The sequence below is a fragment of the Passer domesticus genome, chromosome 1 (assembly GCF_036417665.1).
Source record: "Passer domesticus isolate bPasDom1 chromosome 1, bPasDom1.hap1, whole genome shotgun sequence".
Taxonomy (NCBI): domain Eukaryota; kingdom Metazoa; phylum Chordata; class Aves; order Passeriformes; family Passeridae; genus Passer; species Passer domesticus.
Window position 1 is genome coordinate 72,715,748 of NC_087474.1, and position 17,920 is coordinate 72,733,667.

The window sequence follows — 17,920 nt, forward strand, 5'->3', positions numbered from 1 at the left end:
ATTATTTTTAACTTGGATCCTTTCCCAGACCCAGCTCAGAACATGACTACACAACGCTTATGTCAGCACAAGGAAGCCATCTAATGAGCACCCATGAGGGGGGCAGGATCGCTGCCATCGCTATGCTCACCACCTTAATGAGCTTGTAAAACAACAGCCCATAGACAGCAGGTTAAAAAGTCACAGAGCTTCAGTAAATTGAGGATGGCACATACAAAACCAAAAAAAAAAAAAAAACCAACTGAAATTCATACACACAGGTTACCTAGCCACTGCCATGTCAAGCTGCCAAAACACAGCAAAAGCACAGGGCCCTCCACTGAGGGAAAGCAACCCTGCACTCAGCTCCACCAAAACCCCAGTGCAGAAGGGCTCCTGACACACACCCACGGAAAATCTTGGTCATTACTACTTCCTAAATAGGACACGCAAAGAAAACCCACACCATGTAAACCACTGGTATCTGAAAATGACCTTTCTCTTATCTTTTTGGCTAGGCATGCTCTGTCTGCCCTGCTCTGTCCCCGGAGAGACACCAAACAGCCCAGCCCCAATTCAAGGGAGAAGCATAAAAGCAAAAGAGAAGGGAAGATGAACAGATCAAACAATTCTCCTTCCTCATGACCTGTGGGTGCAAACATCACAACACATTGTGTAACCTTAAACTCACATTAAAATGGAGACAAAAATCCATGATTACTGCTTCTGGTGTTTATGCTGACCAGTGCATATTACTGCTCTGGTGGCAATCAGCGAATCTGTCATGAAAAGAAAGCTTGTGTTGGGTTTGCTATCGATCCTTATAATTCCTGTCTGAGAATAATCATACCATCTTGAAATACAGCCCAAAAGAGCACTGCTATTCCGGAACTCAGCTGCTTTTGGAAGATGAGTAAAAAGCAGTTACATGCTTTTAGATAGCTTCTTGAGGTTGCAGACAATTGTTCCTGGCTTTACAGACACATTTTTGATCCTTTAAGTATTGTCTTTCCCCTATAGCTGAAAGAGCCACACACAAATAAAGAAAAACCTGGCTATCCCAGGAAATCATGTAACTAACTATACACAGAGGGCTGTCAAGTAGCCACAAAATAAACTAACTGAAACAACATGATTTTTCCTTCCTCTAATATCCTTCATTTATAGTCACTTGTCAGTGTGACAACCAGTAACAGTAAGTGGAATGATTTCATGCATGAATTCTTATCTCAATATTTCATTAATATTGAGATATTTTATATCCCCTTGCAGCAGACAGTTTCTATCATTTGGTTGTATTAGGACAACAGAGTAAGGCACCTCAAATTAAGCCTGGGGTGGTAATCATTCCCTCAAACCAGAGCTAAAACCCAGACTAACAGACTGTGACTATTGCCAGATCACCTCTTTCTCCTCAGTGAAGTCTGGACATCACCAGTGGATGGGGAGGTAGAAGCACAAGCCTCTGATGGCATCCAAAACTGCCCCCCGAAAATGCACATGACAACACATATTCCAAGCATGGCTAGAACAACAGTACCAAACAAAACATATGATGCTAATCCAAGTGTTACAACAAATTGTCTATTGTAGACAGCTATTCTAGCTGGAAAACAGAGAAACACAGCCCTGAAAAGGGATCAGAACAATACTAACTTAAAAACTGTTAAGGGTTCTTGTTAAGCATACATGCTAGCATATTCATAAAGCAGGTTTTTTTGAAGGTAGAAAAAAAATACGACAAAACAGGTTAACAAACTAAATGTAAATAGTAAGGAAAAATCAAAGATATAACCCAGAAGAAAACTGAGTAAGAAATACATAAATATTTTGTGTGCATATGTGTGTGAAATTTAATAGAATTCCTAATTCTTGGTAACTTGAATAACACCTGTCTGTTTTCCAGATCTCAGTTTCAGAAGTTTACTAGTTTTTCACAAATGGTTTCAGAAGGACTGTGGTCTCTTTAACAGTGAAGTTCTGTCCTCCATCCCACACATGTTCCCACTGACTCCAACCAGCCTAAAGTTAACTATAAATACAATGGAAAGTCAAATACAAAGGTAGCTTGTTGCCTAATTTTCCCCCTTTTTTCTGATGTGCTATTAGGCTATTCATAATGAATATAAAATACTTTTTTTTAAAAATAATGGGTAGGACAAACAAAGCCTCTAATATTTTACAAACCTAATTGATGCAAAACACTAGATATGTGTTCTAGGTCTCTGGTTTTCAGATCTTTATTACCAAATTTTGACTTCTTTTCATTCCATTAATGCTTTCAACAGGTTATTAAAAAGCACAGTCTTGCTAATTTACTGTAATGTTTAGGATACCTACTCTAAATTTATGGAAGAAATCAATAAATTGATCAATCAACAAAAAGAAACAGAAAACTGACAAAACACATTTTGTTCTATTACTGTGGCAATTCTAAATGGTGTTTTAATTATTCATATAAACTCTAATGCATTAGTAAATGTGATGTATTGCACACCTACTTTTTTTTTTTTTTAAATTCTTGGGTCCCAATTCAGGAATGTGGTTCCTTGCAAAATTAAGGAAGGCCTCTGAATACTTTTGCTAGTACTTGATTGTAAGTAGTCAAATGCTGTCTTGCTTTGGATCCACAATACCACAAGATTACTTACTCCACAGCACTCTCTGCTGAGAGCAGATCCACAGAGAAAGTCACATAATGTCACACAGCCTTGTTACACCCCACACAAAACAACCACGGGGCAGAAGCTCCTCTCTATCGCTCCTGCCATAGCCAACAAGCACATTCCCAGAACTGCAGCTTGGAAGGGGAGGCAGCCGTGTGTATATTAACATTCTGCTGAGAAAACTAGGATGAGGCAATGAGCTAGTGAATATCTTCAGGAAGACATGTCAGGGTCTAAATTCTGGGTCTGCCTAGCCAAGCCCCTCCTCCTTTTTCATCGACACAGTAAAATTCTGTGAACCTTCTGTACCCAGCACCCCAGGCAATGCCATTCTCACTCATTCACAGCCACGCTCACTCTGCCTACCCAGTAGCTACACTGAAGTAGTAACTACCATCCTTGTCCCAGGAGAGACACCAACAGCACAAAGAAAGCTGCAAAGCCCGTGAGTGATTCTGCGTAGAGGTGGAATTTTTCAAATGATGATAATGAGCTTCAGAAGAGAGTGCACAGAGCTGCACAGATACGATCCCTTTTACGTCAGAAGGCACATAAAGGGTTGACTAACCTCTACTGCTTATTTTACGTTATAATCTCACCCCTCCCTTATTTAGCAACTTCCTCCTTAAGCCCTGGCATCTCTTCTCCATTTCCCTCACAATCTTGGGGCCTTTTCCTCCCGAGATTATAATCTACTGGAAGTTCCCCCTCCCTGACCACTACCCACATCCCAGTCTTTGTTCTGGCTCCCTACAGAGCTCAGTGTCTGGACAAGCTTCACATTCACTCCAGATTTATTGCTCTCCTGCTCTTCAAAGCTTGTGAAGCAGGTTTCCATTCAGCTGCCCTCACCTGCCAGGATGGGGAGCAGTGCATGGAAACTGAAAAGAGCTCATGAGCACCAGGTGAGCAGGCCTTTGTGACTGAAACCCAAGGTAGAAATGCTCGCCGTGTGTCTTATTTAGTTCAAAGCTGAAATGTTTCTGTCTAGGATGTCTGTTTGTATCTCAAGTCACAAAGAAGCCATTACTACCAATAATGTGTCATTACGGGGGCGTCAGCAGAGACTCCACAGCTAAGGTTAATTTGAGATGCATAATTTAAAGCAGAAATAAAATCCCTCCATTTCACACTTTAATGACTCAATTCAAATCATTCCTCAAATTTGACACGGCAGCTCTTAAGGGGACACTTGCATTTTTTTCTTGTCCCTTTTTTTTTCTGGCCAATTTTCAGTAAAATACTTATCTAGTGCAGAACTAAAATACACAGATCTTCCATTTACAACCACTTTAACCTGTCTTCCCCCTCACATTTCTTTTCAGCAGTTTCATACTTCACACATTCACTGTGACACATTAGAATATGCATGATACAGGCCACTTCCGCAAGTTAAAAAAAACCAAACCCGTTCAGAGTTACAATTTCACTCATCATAACCCCAGGGATTTTGCCAAGAACAGCTGACAACACTGTTTATCTTAAACATACCACAATCACTTAGGTAACAGCAGTACCCCCACAATTCTTCGTCCTTAGTATTTTTACTCTCAGCATCCTGCTAAAATACATTAAATACATAATTCTTGGTATTCAAACTGAGGCAAAGACAGAAGGATGCTGTGGTTTCAACAAGTGCTTCAAGCTGGTCCAAGTCTCCCAAATCACAATAATTTGTTCTGTCAGGCTACTTCCAGAGAACAGCTGATAAAACATAGAAATAATTAAGCAAAAACTCATCACAACATAATGAAGCAGCATGATAGTGAGATCTTCATGCTGCTGAGGTTGCAACACCTCTCTGTCAGACATCTCCTGCCTGTTGCTGTGGATTCTTCAATAAAGCTCACGTAATATTCCAAAAACGTGTAGAAACATAGAATGATATTTGTCATCCGACACAACTCTATTTTTTTCTGGGCTTTCAAGAAATCGTAGTTCAAGCACACAGACATTCTTTGGAGAGCTGCCCTCAATGCTAAAAATGGCAATGGAATTGCACAAGGCGGGGGGGAGGGGAGGGAAGAAAATTCCAAGAAAACTTTGACTCATCCATTGTAATTCCTCAGGTTTTTGGAACAGAGAATGGAATGCCGTCAAGCTAAAATTGACAGAGCTATTATCTGATCTCTAAGTGATGTCAATACTTCACAAATCCACAAGTGCTGGGAAAATTTTTCTCTGCAAAATTCTAAGAATGACTCTTAAAATTTGTTGGGTTGGAGGGGGGGGGGAACCCAGAGCTAAAAGAGGTACTTGAAATTAAACTCCTACGTAGATGTGTTTTTGAATACTGAGAGTATTAGGCTTCACAGCTTTTTGCTATCTGTGACTCAGACTTGCTGCCACAGGTGTCAAGTGATCAGGGACTTAACTGGAGCTCTGCAGAAACCTGCTGCTTTGTGAATATTTTTTTAACTATATGTTAAAAAATTCACCCTCAAAGGCAGACAAAAAGCAAGCTTTTGTACTCAGTACAGACCTGAATCTTTCCAGTCACCAGATTTTACTGTTCTGTCGCCTTTCACCTAGAAAAGCAGATTTTTCTGGTTTTCTGTTGTTTAATTCTTAATGTTTTCAGAACTACATCATGTCCACCAGGGTTTTCAGAACAACACAATGTCAACCAAATCTAACAAGCAAAACAGCTTCAATAAAGTTCTGAGAATAACACATCTACTCTTGCACGCCAACACACTATTTTTAATTGAAGCTCATTAAAGATGTAATAGAAGAAAAATTATATTCACTTCCAGCACTGTTCCATCAATGCAGTGAGATAATCATGCTGCTGTACCATACATAAAGCAATATTTATGAGTAGTGGTTTAGGTAATTTAATGGAAAGGCAGAAAGCAATGATTCATTCCTTGTTCTATCTGTTGCTGAAAAATGACTTTTGCCAATTGCAGGGCCCAAGCAGGCACACAGAGAGATTGGTTTCAAATGTTAGTAAAACAGAGACCCGGAAAATGAAAAGAGACAAGTCAGTTGAAATGCCGAACAAAAGGAAAAAAATCTGGATCACAGATGAGAATTACTTTACAGAGCAGCATACAAATGCAGGCCACTGAAGTAATTTAAACCAAATGCAGATTGAGACTGAAGTCATTTAGTGAGTCAGCACAGTAATAGGACACTAAAATTACATGTGAGAAAAGTGCAATCCTTTTTGTATAGTACATTCTATTTTTATTCCAAATTTACCCAAAAACAAATTAATTGTATCCTTTGTGTTGTACCTTCTTCATTTCCTTTGGATTCAACCTCTCCCTTCCAGAAAGAAACAAATTTCATGCAGGCTGACTAGTTGTGTGCTCTGATGTCTAGGACTTGAATTTCCCTTTCACAAAAGTTTCATCTCCAGACCATGACCACATTAATAAACAATCATTGGCATGAACACTACTGACCATCTTCCAAGTTATGATTACTTTCCTCTGAAAAGTCTTTCTTTTTTTTTTTTTTAAAGTAACGGTTAAAACCAAAGCTGCATCTCTGAAGGTTCTGCCATCCCAGAGGTTTCAATCACCTACAGCTTGGTACAGATGGGGACTTCAGTGCTAAATATGTCCCCCATCAGTCAAAGAAAGGCTTTGCTTTCCATCTGCCTCAAATATTTTTTAAAAACATAACGGTTTTTAAACTTAAAAAGCAATCTTCATCTCATTCTTGCCTCATACTTTCAAGAAAATGTAATTCTGTGAAAGCCACAACAATTGCTTCTTCAACGGAGACTGCAACTCTCTGAAGTGCTTTCTCAGATAGATTTGTATGGACATATGTGGGAGAAATGAATACTCCAAAAATATCCACAATAGATAACAAGTAGCATCTAGAAACAACAAAAAGAAACAAAAAGAAAAAGAAGAGAAAAAGAAAAAAAAAAAAAGAAAGTACTCCAAATGCAGCCCAAATTGGAATGAATGCCTACAGTAGCAACAGCACAGGAAGAGCAAAATGTTATTGTACATTACTGGCGTGCAGCCCACAATTACAAAAAATACTGCAGTATTCCACAGTAACAGTGTAAAATATTATCATTTCAAACAAGCAGCTGGAGCACCCTGCTCACAGCAGCCACACTGCAGAGAGCCAGGGGAGGAAAGGGCTACCAAAGGACTCCCCACTGCAGAGGGGGGTGGGCCACAGGGTTGGTGAACCCTTGGGATGCCTTCTCCTGACACCCATGGCTCCATCAGGGCACAAAGAACCACTGCTCAGCAGCAAAATGCTCCCACATGGGCTCCAGCTGCTGAGCCCTCCAGCAGAAGGGAATCATGATGCTCACTCGCACTCTCCCTCTTGCTGTAGTGTGCCTTCTGACAAATCTTCAAGTTGTCCTGGATTCAATAAGATCCCCCCCATCCCCTGCACTAATGCCTGTGGTACCCAGCCCCCTCTAACAGCCAGCCAACAGGTTTTAACAGTGGCCTAGCCAGGGGCTCCCAGAGCAGAGACTGGCAAACAGTGCCATTATGATGGCTACCATTCATCTCCCCAGACAGTGAGCAGCTCCACTACAGGTCAGCAAAAGGGGAGACAGCACACACGAGTTTATCAGCAACACTCGTGTTGACTGCTGTACCCAAGGATGGCCAGCACAGAGGGCTGAGAGTTCCACTACAGCAAACAAAAAACCCCAAAAAGCAACAGGTAAGTCTGTCTGCTCACTGGCATGCACTGCACACTAATGAATAGCCCTGAGCAGGAATAACACCTACCACATTTGGATTCTGCATGGATCATAAAAAAAGGCCATCTAGGAAGCCACATGTTTTCTGCAAACTTAATGCACTTGCAGAACAAGCAATCAGAGGAAAAGCAAAGCAGAAACCCAACCTAATGGACTACCCCAGTTTCAGCTGAGATGGAGTTAATTTTCTTCCTAGAGCTTGTAAGTTTTGTGGGTTTTGGATTTAGCATGAGAATAACATTAATACACACTCATGTTTTAGTTGCTCAGTAGTCAAGGACTTTCCATTTTCCCATGCTCTGCCAGTGAGGAGGTACACAAGAAGCTGGGAGGGAGCATGACCAAGACAGCTGGCCCTTACTAGCCAAAGGGATATTCCATACAGTAGAGCATCCTGCTCAGTCTGTCAGCTGGGGGAGTTGTCCAGGAGGGGCTGATGGCTGCTTGGGGACAGGTGGGTATCAGTCAGCGGGTGATGAGCAACTGTGCTGTGTATCACTTGTCTTTCTCACATTTTATTTCTCTTTCTCCTCTGGTTGCCTCCCTTTTCATTATATCAACATCATCATAATTACCACTACTTTTGTTATTATTGTTGCTGTTGTTATATAATTAAACTGTTCTTATCTCACTGCATAGGTTTTACCTACTTTTTTCCCAATTCTCTTACCCATCCCACTGTGGGGGTACAGGGAGTGCAGGGAGTGAGTGGCTGCATAGTACTTGGTTGTCATCTGGGGTCAAGCCATGACACTCTTGCTTCCTACACAGCCTGCAAATAGTACAGATTCTCCAGACAAAACTGCAAAGCCTGAGCTTTGCCTCAGCTACCAATGTTGCCTCAGGTATTTGGCCTCTCCCCACCGTCCAACAAGCCTGAAGTTAAGCTTGAAATACACAAACACTGTTGGGACACCTTTTAGAGATATTAAAATCATGATGAAAACTGTTTCTCATGCAGCCAACCACAGGTATGATGTTTTCAGGAGGAAGCAAATTAACTGCCATACCTCCCAGGTCACCTGCACTTCTCATCTTTCCCACACCAGATTTTCTCTGCCAAATACAAAGGAGACAATACAAAGTGTGCAATATATATGTGCAATATATATGCAATAAACTGCAGTAATATATGCACTAGATTGAAATACTGCATTTTTGTACCCTCATAAGCAATTCTTTGGATGAAGGATTCAAAGTCCCACAAGGAGTACTGCAGATACACATTAAGTCTCTAGGTGCTGGATTTGACTCTGATGTATGTAACAGATGTGTAAAGTAACACATAACCAGATGCTTCTCTAGTGCATGCACAGCTAGAGACTGAAAAGCCCTAAAATGTTGTGTCCAAGGGCAAAAGAAAAGGGAGAGGATAAAAACAGAACCACATATCTAGCAAGAAAATAAAAATTTGGGTCGTATGGATTTCTTGTCTACAATGCCGAAATTTTTCATGTCTGTAATTCAGCTATGGTATCTCAAGAGAGGACTTTTCAGGAGGTGGTAGTCCAGGCACTGTGACCTGATTTGCTCCATGCCATGATAAACCATTTCTTGATGTCTTTGAAATTTCAGGATTCTACTTCCAAAGCTTCCACTGTGATTTCAAAGACCTCCATCTAGAAGAGCGGTCTAACTCCTTAGAAGAAAAAAAATACTCTGAAAAAAAGCATATGGCTGTATAACAGTCACCACCACAGAGGCCTTCTCCTTCCCCTGAGTTGGTGTGTCCTGGCCACAGTGGCTAGGAGAAAATAGTTGCTGTGCTTTTGCAATAACCTTCTAAGGCAGAGGAGAATGGTAGGCGAGAAGAAGTCAAGAATTTGTTTAAAAGCCTCAGTTTAAAATTTCTGACTACTCCCATTTCATGAAGTAACTTAAAACCACTCTCTGCTAGAAACTGTGTGAACCACTGACTTCAGATATGGATCCTGCCTTTTGCAAAGCTGCTGGTGGGCTTGGATCCAAGGCTTTGGTTCAAGCTCTTACGTCCTCCATACGGATATTACTTATACTATACGTCCTTTATAATAAATAGCCTCACGGTGAGGAAGGACAGTATCGGCACAGTTTTTACATCGCTCTTTTGAAAGTTTAGGGAAAGCACTGGAAACATTACAGCTTTTGAATATTTTGCCTTATGTGGTTTACAGGCAGCATAGTGAACGGCTGTGCAAGCTTCACCCATTTTCCTGTGTGACAGTGTGAGTCCCAGGCAGTGCCCACCAGAGCTGAGCAGAAGGGGCATGGTGGCACTGGCACAGCCACGTCTCACCACAGTGCTGCCCTGCACTGTGCCACTCTCCTGCCTCCCTGCAGTGAAGGTCTCCGTTCTCTGTCCCCACCACCTCCTCTTTACAAAGGCTCACACACACATACTGAAACAAAAGAATAATTCCATTATGTGCCTGGCAGCCTGTGCACTTTCCTTCTGATTCACAATAGTGGTGCCCCATTGAAAAGATCCATATACAGGGGGTGGGGGAAAAAAAAACATCTTAAGTCTCTAGCAAGCACACATATTATCAAAGCCTCATTTCCACATAACACAAGTTGCTTTGGGATCTAATGAAGCTTATTTGAGGGGAAAATACAAACAAGCAAAGTCTTCTTCCATTAGCCAGGGCAGGGGGTGGGGAAATCGAACCAGTGCCATCTTTGTTGAAGAGCTCCATAAAACTACTGGTTCAGGAGAGCTGAGGAGCATGGTCAGGGGACAATTTGTGACTGATCACTGCCATCTGAACATGGCATGATGACAGCTGAACCAAGAGCAAAACAAAAAAGGCATGTGTTTAATCTGGGCAGGCTTGGTCCCCTGTGTTCACTCCCAGTGAAAAATACAAAGCAGGAGAGAGTCAGTCTCTCTGCCTGCTCAGCTCAGCACCCACATAACTCCCTGGCATATACCGCAGGACCTACTCCACGCACACAAATGAGGACATTATTTCTTCACATGCTGAAAAAAATAAGAAAGGAGAAGGATAGAGGTACAATTTAATATATCCTAAAATGGATCTTTTGGCACCAAAGAGATTCCCTCCGATACTCTGACAATGAGCTCCTGCACTCTCTGATACAAAGAAAGCTAAAAACAACCTCAACGATTTTCTGAGTGTAACATAGAGCTGATAAAATGATTTTAAAGGCCACACAGATGCTACAAAACACCTCTTCCTGAACTTCAACATGTGCTTCCACAGAGAGCAACAAGAAGGCAATTGTGAAAAGAAAATCATGCGCCTTATCCTGGCCTGACATCAGTGAAAAGAAGGCAGCAATAAAAGCATTTTGATTTGTGCTCCACAGAACCAAGAAGGAATGCTTGCCTCCAAGAGAGTGAGATGGACAGAAAGCAAAAATGGGCTGAGGGTGATCACACAATGCAGCACTTCTCTCGCATTGGTTTGGCCAAGACTGTCATCTGCACCTGAAACAGGGCTTGCCCCAGAAAGCAAGGCATTTCCCAACCTCAGCCTTCAAAGAGGTTTACATTAATACCTCATTTCAAACTACAAAAATTGCCTCAGAATCCTGCTGAAAGAGTTCTGTATTGCTGTTTGGGCTCACAGTCCCTAATGCAAGACCTGCACATAAAAAAGAGGTGGCTACACTGATTTGAAAAACTTTTGACCTGTTCAGAAAAATCAGTACAAATACCTGCAGGACCATTCTAATACACTACAATCTCCCAAGCAATGGCCCCTGTCCACTGACTAGAAAGGAAAAATTTAGCTCCCTGCAGTGGGCCTGTTGATTTCAAAAGAAACTTAATAGCTCTGTTCCTACAGAGCAAATACAGAGCAATCACCAGGGTTCGGCTATGCTCTCCTCTCTTCTGAAATCTGGTATGCAACATCTGTCTGCAAACGCCACTTGCCAAAAGGTTTTGATTCTCTGCACACTTGTGAGAACGTATACCCTGCTTCTTCCAGGTGTCTTTTTGATTCTGCAGATTCCTTACAGTTGCAGTTTTGTCTCTTTCAGCACAATTGTGGGGCAGAACAGAGTAAATAACTTAAATTTTTTATTTAAGGAAGATGCTGGTGTTTTTTAGTGTTCATTTATGCAACCTTTTCACTGGTTAAAAGTTTTACAACTGTAGCATTTTCTCCTTACTAGATTCAAGTTTGATTCTTTTTTAGTAAGAAACTAAAGCAAAACAAACAAAAAAGAAGATTAGAGGGAAAAGGTAAGCTTCTCCTTGTGCCTTGTCATTGTCTTTATTTAAAAAAATTAACTCTGACAACACAATTCAGCCTCAGTCAGGGAACTTTTAGTTCAGTTGCTATTCAAATATCCAAGTGCAATTTGCAACTCTAGTTATGAAAGGGGACATTATTTTCTTTATACATTTAACTCCATTTGTTCAAAGGCACAGTGATGAAGCAATTAAGGCAGATGTATTGTTAAAGCTGGTGTAGAATTCACAGGCTTTGCTAAGAAGTTTGGTATTTCAGTGAGATGTTTAAACATAAAAATGAGAACTATGTATTTAATATAAAAATATCACTTAAGAATGCTGCAAAATCAGATTACTTGTGACACTATCACCAACAGTAAGAGATTAGTATATGCATTTTTCTGGCTGTGTGTTGTATGTTCTTCAATAGCTTTTTTCAATAGTTCCCATATGATACAGATTCCAAACTAGGAAATATTTAGGCTCATGCCTAACTTTCAGGGAGAATAGACTCATTGATTTAAACAGGGTTTAACCCTTATAAATGTCAGAATGATTACCAGTTTTTGGGACTGGAACTCATGGGGCCCATTTTCAAAAAGATAAGTGCATTACGTATTTTTACTGCTGTTTCTGGGTTTGCCATTACAGTTCTCTCCCTCCCTCTCCTGCCTGTTTTTACTGCCTTCAACAACAATATCATGACACTCCAAGGTAAATAATGATTAATTTAATTACAAACTAATTGTAACTTATGACAAGACCCTCCAATCACTTACCTCAAATCATGAGTGTTTCAAGATGCAATTGTTAATCTCCTTTTCTCCCCCCTCTCACAGGAGATGTTGCAGACTTTTTTTTCTGGTATTTTGCATTAAAACTCTTTTCCTGTGCTCCAGAATCTTAAAACAAAAACAAACAAAAAAAAAGAAACACTCAGGATGAAAATGTCATTTCAAGCAATTGGTGGGTGGCTCAGGGGAAATCCCTGACCTTTTTTGAATGTATGTTTCATTATCTAAAGCAAGTGTGGTAACTTCCTCCAGCAGCAGCTCTTCTGTGAGCTGTACTTAAAAAAAAAATTAAAAAGACCCAGGTGAACAAAAAAAATAAACCACTGGTTTAGACCACTCAAAAACCTGGCATTTTAAAAACCCGTAAGATAGCACACTACAAAGTATTCATTTAATGCACAATCCAGGATATACCAGACTCCACAAATTCATGACGGCGAAAATGGAAGAAAACCCAGAACACAAACCAGAAGAAAAATCATTATGTAAACTATTAAACTGCTACAACAGTTTTATTCCTGCTCGCACTGCTATTATCACTAATAAAACATATACAGCCCTCTCCCTCAGTCTTCACTGAGTTCCTGTAGTATTTCTGTAGTAGCAGCGTGGGGGAAGTAGTAGCCCTGCTGGAGAAGCAATGCAGCATTAGCACTACAAAACCCAGCCCAGCTGTCGAGGGAGGAAGGAAGGGAGGAGGAGCGACAAAGTACACGAGTTAAGAGTAACTGGCAGGTCTCTAATACAATCAATTTTGACATTCTCTACCATCACCAAAAAAGGTCTGAAGGGTTTTGACTTTTCAGCGAGTGCTGCTACCAAGAACAGTTTCTCACCGCCCCCTGTTTCACCCTCCTTCCCCTCCCGTACCTGCAGCAAGGCTTGGCCAAGGGCCAGCTGAGTACGTAAGACTCCAAACCAGGCTCTGTCAGCAGGAAAACACTGCCAGCCAGTGCAGAGTTCACGTTCCCTCTGAGAGCGTGGTCTTGCATTTGCATGGCCTCTCTGGATTACAAGCATCCCAGCTATTTCTCTATGAAGAATTTTTAGGACCAACAACCACATTCATTTTTGCTCTGTAAAAAGCCTGAAAGAAACTGTTCCCAGGGCTACACCTGTGGCTACCCCACTGAAGCCAACAAATTTACACAACATGACAACGAGAGGATTTGACCTTGTGTGCATGTAAGCCAGAACACTTTTATTTTCTTCCTTGGCTAGAACAGACAGGTCTGAATAATTTTCCCCTTGCTTTTAATTAAGAAATGAAGACAACATTCACAGCCTTCTGTGGCTTTATATACCTCAAAAAAGATAACTTTTCCAAAAGTGGTCAAAAATTCAAAAAGTACAGCTTTCTACACCACAGTGTATTCCCACACACACCCTGGAGGAAAACAACCCAAAACCTGAAGCAGACCACAACACACAAATAAGGGGGACCTTGACACCTGTACAAAGGCTGAGCCTATGTCACCACTCCCCAAAGCTGCTTATTTTACAAAATACTCTGCTTAAATTAGCCTGGGCCCCTACTCCACCATGCTTATTCCTGCTGACGTGGTGCTGCCTCTTCCTTCAAGGAGCCTGTACCAGTCAACACCAGTCAAGACTGCAAGAGCCAAGCCTACCACTTGCAGGAAGCGGACAAAGCCCTCTAAATCTGTGACACATGTCCAGAGAAGGCTGCAAGTTCAAAGTGAAATGAGGACAGTCTGTCCGTGACTCATGCCACCTAGAAACCATTCTTAATGTAAGAAAAAGTGTTAAAGGGATTATCTTAAGGAGCGTCACCCTGCCGAATCAACTAGGTTCTGCCTCTCATTTTTTTCCTGAGCTCAAATACAAGGTGGCCAAAGATCAAAATCAGCATAAAATCCTCCTGTTCTGACTTTACATACTTACATTTTTAATGCTCTGTTTAAAGACTCAAATAAAACTGTTTGATGGACAGATTCCCAGCTATCCTCCAGGCTTTTCTGCATGACCTATGGGCAAATGCTATGTGACACTTCCTGAAAGGCTGAAATAGCTCTGAATGACACTTGAGCTTCTATAATACAACTACAGCATGAGCATTTGGCTCTTAATGGACACTGTCACTTAACCCAAAATTTCCCCTGCCCCTACAACAAAAATAAGTTATTCCCCCATCTCAGAGGACTGACACAAGGAACACAACACCCATGTTGATTTAGTGGACAATCTGGAAACAAGGAGAAAGTTATAGAAAGTTATAGATCTCTTAACTCAGGATGAAACTTCACATACCCAGAAAAAGACCCTGCAAACCAAAAGAAGGAGTGAGTCATAAGCCTGCCCCTCTGAAACCATTTTGCTGGATAGTCATTTCACAACTTTCTTCTCCAGGGTGCTCCCAGCAAGCGTGGGGGACACTGAATGGATTCACTGTATTCACACAACAGCTTTACAGCTGCTGAAAAAAGGCCTATTGTCAGCCTGCATTTTACTATCTTGAGTAGCATACATAAAGTTGCTGTACAGCTTCCATTACCCATCTGATCCTTACAGAAACAGGAGCAACAAATCAGGGTTGTCAAAAGAAAATAGATTTAACTGTGATGGAGGAAATAGTCTGGTTTAAAAAAAAAACAGAAGTAACAATTTATATATCAGAGAATAAAACATTAAAAATTCAGCGTAACAAAAATACTTTAAGCTAATTCTGCCCTCCTTTTTTTCTTTTTGTTACATTATAATATCTGTGAGCAAGATTCAAATTTCACCATCAGAAAGGAGCATGAAGCCTGCCGTACATATATGCACTTCCTGCAGTCATGAGGTGCACATGGCTTGCACCTCCATGCATTTATAATGTTTTCTCAGTAACTGAAATAGTATCAAAACCAACAGTGACCTCTTAAAACAGAATTGTTGGGTCACACTTTACAAAGACTCACTCAGTAGCCTGATAATCCTGGACTTTGCAAAACATGTGAGTAGATCTGACAGCCCCTTTCTAAATATCTTGATTTTTCTGATAGTGTCTGTGGAGTCTGGGAAAAAGGACAGTCCTGAATTATGCACATTCCTCCCAGCATTCAACTACTCCACTCTCCCCCTTCTGGAGAAATGAATGCAGCTTCAAACAAATTAAAGGAATATCTTGTCAGCTCCTTCACTCTTCCCGGTGCAATAAATGAGGCAGTGCTTGGCTTCTCTAGCTCCCAGCAGAGGCAGGTCTGAAGTACAAATCCTCCTTCCTCCTCCCATACACACAGCATTAACCCGGCCTGCTGCAAAGATGCTGAGTTCAGCCAGGGCTATCCAACAGCTTATCCCAGCTGCAGCATGTGCACTAGGAACCCCCAGGAATTAAATGATGGTTGATCAGCACACATCTCCTCAAAACACAGCAGTTCCCTCAAAAGCTACGAGATTGGACAAAAGCTGCGGGATCAATTTCTCTGCCTTCTGGCTTCAGAATCACAGGAACACAACAGGTGGGTGCTGTCCTGCTCTGCACTCAAAGGCAGAAATATTTTGCTTTTCAGTGAGAGCTGAGGCACTACCCCTTGCTTTGCCAGCTTGGAACTTTAAGTAAATACCAAAAGAGTAGCAGCCTGATAAAATACCAGTAGTAGGATGCCTATTTTCCCCCAGTCTTCCTTCATTTCACAGTGGGGCCTCTCTCAAAAGGTCAATGGAGCTGAATGGACTGAGATGATTTTCCATTCTAGGTAAACTGCGTGTACGCTATGTTAGCATGACTTGACTGTGATCAAAACTGATGAAAAACCACAGCAATGGAAACAAAGACTCAAGTAAGGAGAGAAATTAAACCTCAAGACAAGCTACAGAGAAAGACTCCGCTCTTATTTCTGGATTTGGGCAGGCTTACCTACCTCCAAGCCTGGGGGGCAGAGAGGACTGCCAGCCTCCCTTGCCATCCCCAGGGCAAGCAGTTCTGGGGTGGCCCTGGGCTAAAGTAGTACTACTGCACGTGACAGGACAGAGCCAAGGCCAGCTGAGAACAGTGAATTGCTAAAATGTGATCTCATTTTGGAATGAGCTATGAGGGATGAAGAAATGACAGCACCAGGCTCTCTGCACACCTCTCGCCATGGGGACAGGATCTCTTCCCCCCAGATCTCACAGGAATGGATCTACTATTCTCTCTTGCCTCTCAAGGGTCTGGCAGGCTAAGGCACACGTTCCTACGTGCTATTTACTCCTTTTCTTGCCTTCTGCTCATAAACATACACACACCGTGAACTCCTCTCTTTTCTTAACAGCCAAAATGACTTTATTGCATGATTTTTGGACTAGAACTACCAGCCCACGCTCACTGCCCCCATGCCTTGATGCCACCTGTTTATCATTACAAGGTGACACAGAGCCATGATCTCCCTCGCTTACCCTGAGGCGTGTCATGTCTTTCCAAGTCATAAAGCCCCAGTCCCATCAGGTGCTGACCTCAGGCTCTCCCTGGCACCCTAAGTGCCTCCTTTATCCCAGCATGAAGGTCTGAGAGAGACAGACTGCATCACAAGTCAGTGGCTTCATCCCTTGGCAGCGACCCTGCCTTATGACTGCCTGTGCTCAGAGGCACAGCCCTCCTTGGCTCACGACCTCTGAAAACAAGGAATGCCAGTGGATGCAGAGCTGAATACCCTCCACCCACTCTTTCACTGGCCAAGCTGCTCTGAATAGTAACATACATCCTCCTGTAAAAGTTCAGCATGATGCCCACAAAAAGCAGCAGGCAGGCGTGCCTCTGCTAAAGAGCACATATAGTTTAGAAAGAGATGTTAAGAAGATGAAATATGGTGTGATATTCAATGTGCAGATACATTCTGGGTCCTTCAAAGGAAGGGCTCTAGAAAAACAATAGAAATTCCATGTTGTTTGGAACAGATGGGCCTCGTATTTTTTTCCTATTGCCTTCTGCTTTACTTACTCATCTCACCTACCTTCGAGCTATATGAGGTTGTTTTTTGGGATCTAGTTGCTTGCTGCTATAAAGAAAGATCTGAACAATCAACATTCCTTATACAATCATGTATCTCCATTGACAGAGAGTACAGGAGACATTCAGCACATTTCAGAAGAAACCTGTGATGACCTTTGTTGCAGGAAACTCTGGAGGCCTTACCATAAGCTGTTTTTAGAATAGAAATTTGACTAAGCCACAATTAGCTCAGTACCACTGTGGTTTGGTCTTACTTTTTGAGAGTAGCAGGACTATGCCAGCAGCTAAAATCTGCCAGGCAGAGGAACAAATGTTGTCACCTGCCTGGATTCAGTGAGATGGTTTGCTACAAAGATTGGTTGTTTTTTTTTGTACTCAAACCTACTCTTTTAATCAAGAAGAGAAAGGAAACTGAGAAAGACAATGCTTTTCTGTAAATCTACTTCCAAACTAGTCTTTTGTACAAAAACCGCTGAAACACTGTACTCCTGTCACCTCTACTTCTTCCTTTCCTCCAGCAGAAGCCACAGCATGAGCATTTCAGCAAATACCAGGTCTGGTTGTATGCTCCCTGGGCTGCCAACTGTCAGATCCAGAAAGCAGGACTGTCACATCTGCCAGACCGGCTCTCACACTTACTGTCTCAGATAACATCATGTCTTTTTCCAA

General features: G+C 41.8%; 1 protein-coding gene across 39 annotated transcripts in view; it reads right to left on the minus strand.

The window, feature by feature from the left end:
* The window catches only part of ATXN1 (ataxin 1), a 344,115-nt gene that overhangs the window by 149,145 nt on the left and 177,050 nt on the right, over positions 1-17,920 (minus strand). For 37 of the 39 annotated variants that reach the window (XM_064423954.1, XM_064423939.1, XM_064423786.1 and 34 more), the window contains one exon: positions 12,304-12,426. The exons of the other annotated variants lie outside the window; for them this stretch is intronic. The gene's annotated coding sequence lies outside the window, so the exon portion shown is untranslated. The remainder of the gene's footprint in view (positions 1-12,303; positions 12,427-17,920) is intronic. 39 annotated transcript variants of the gene reach the window in all.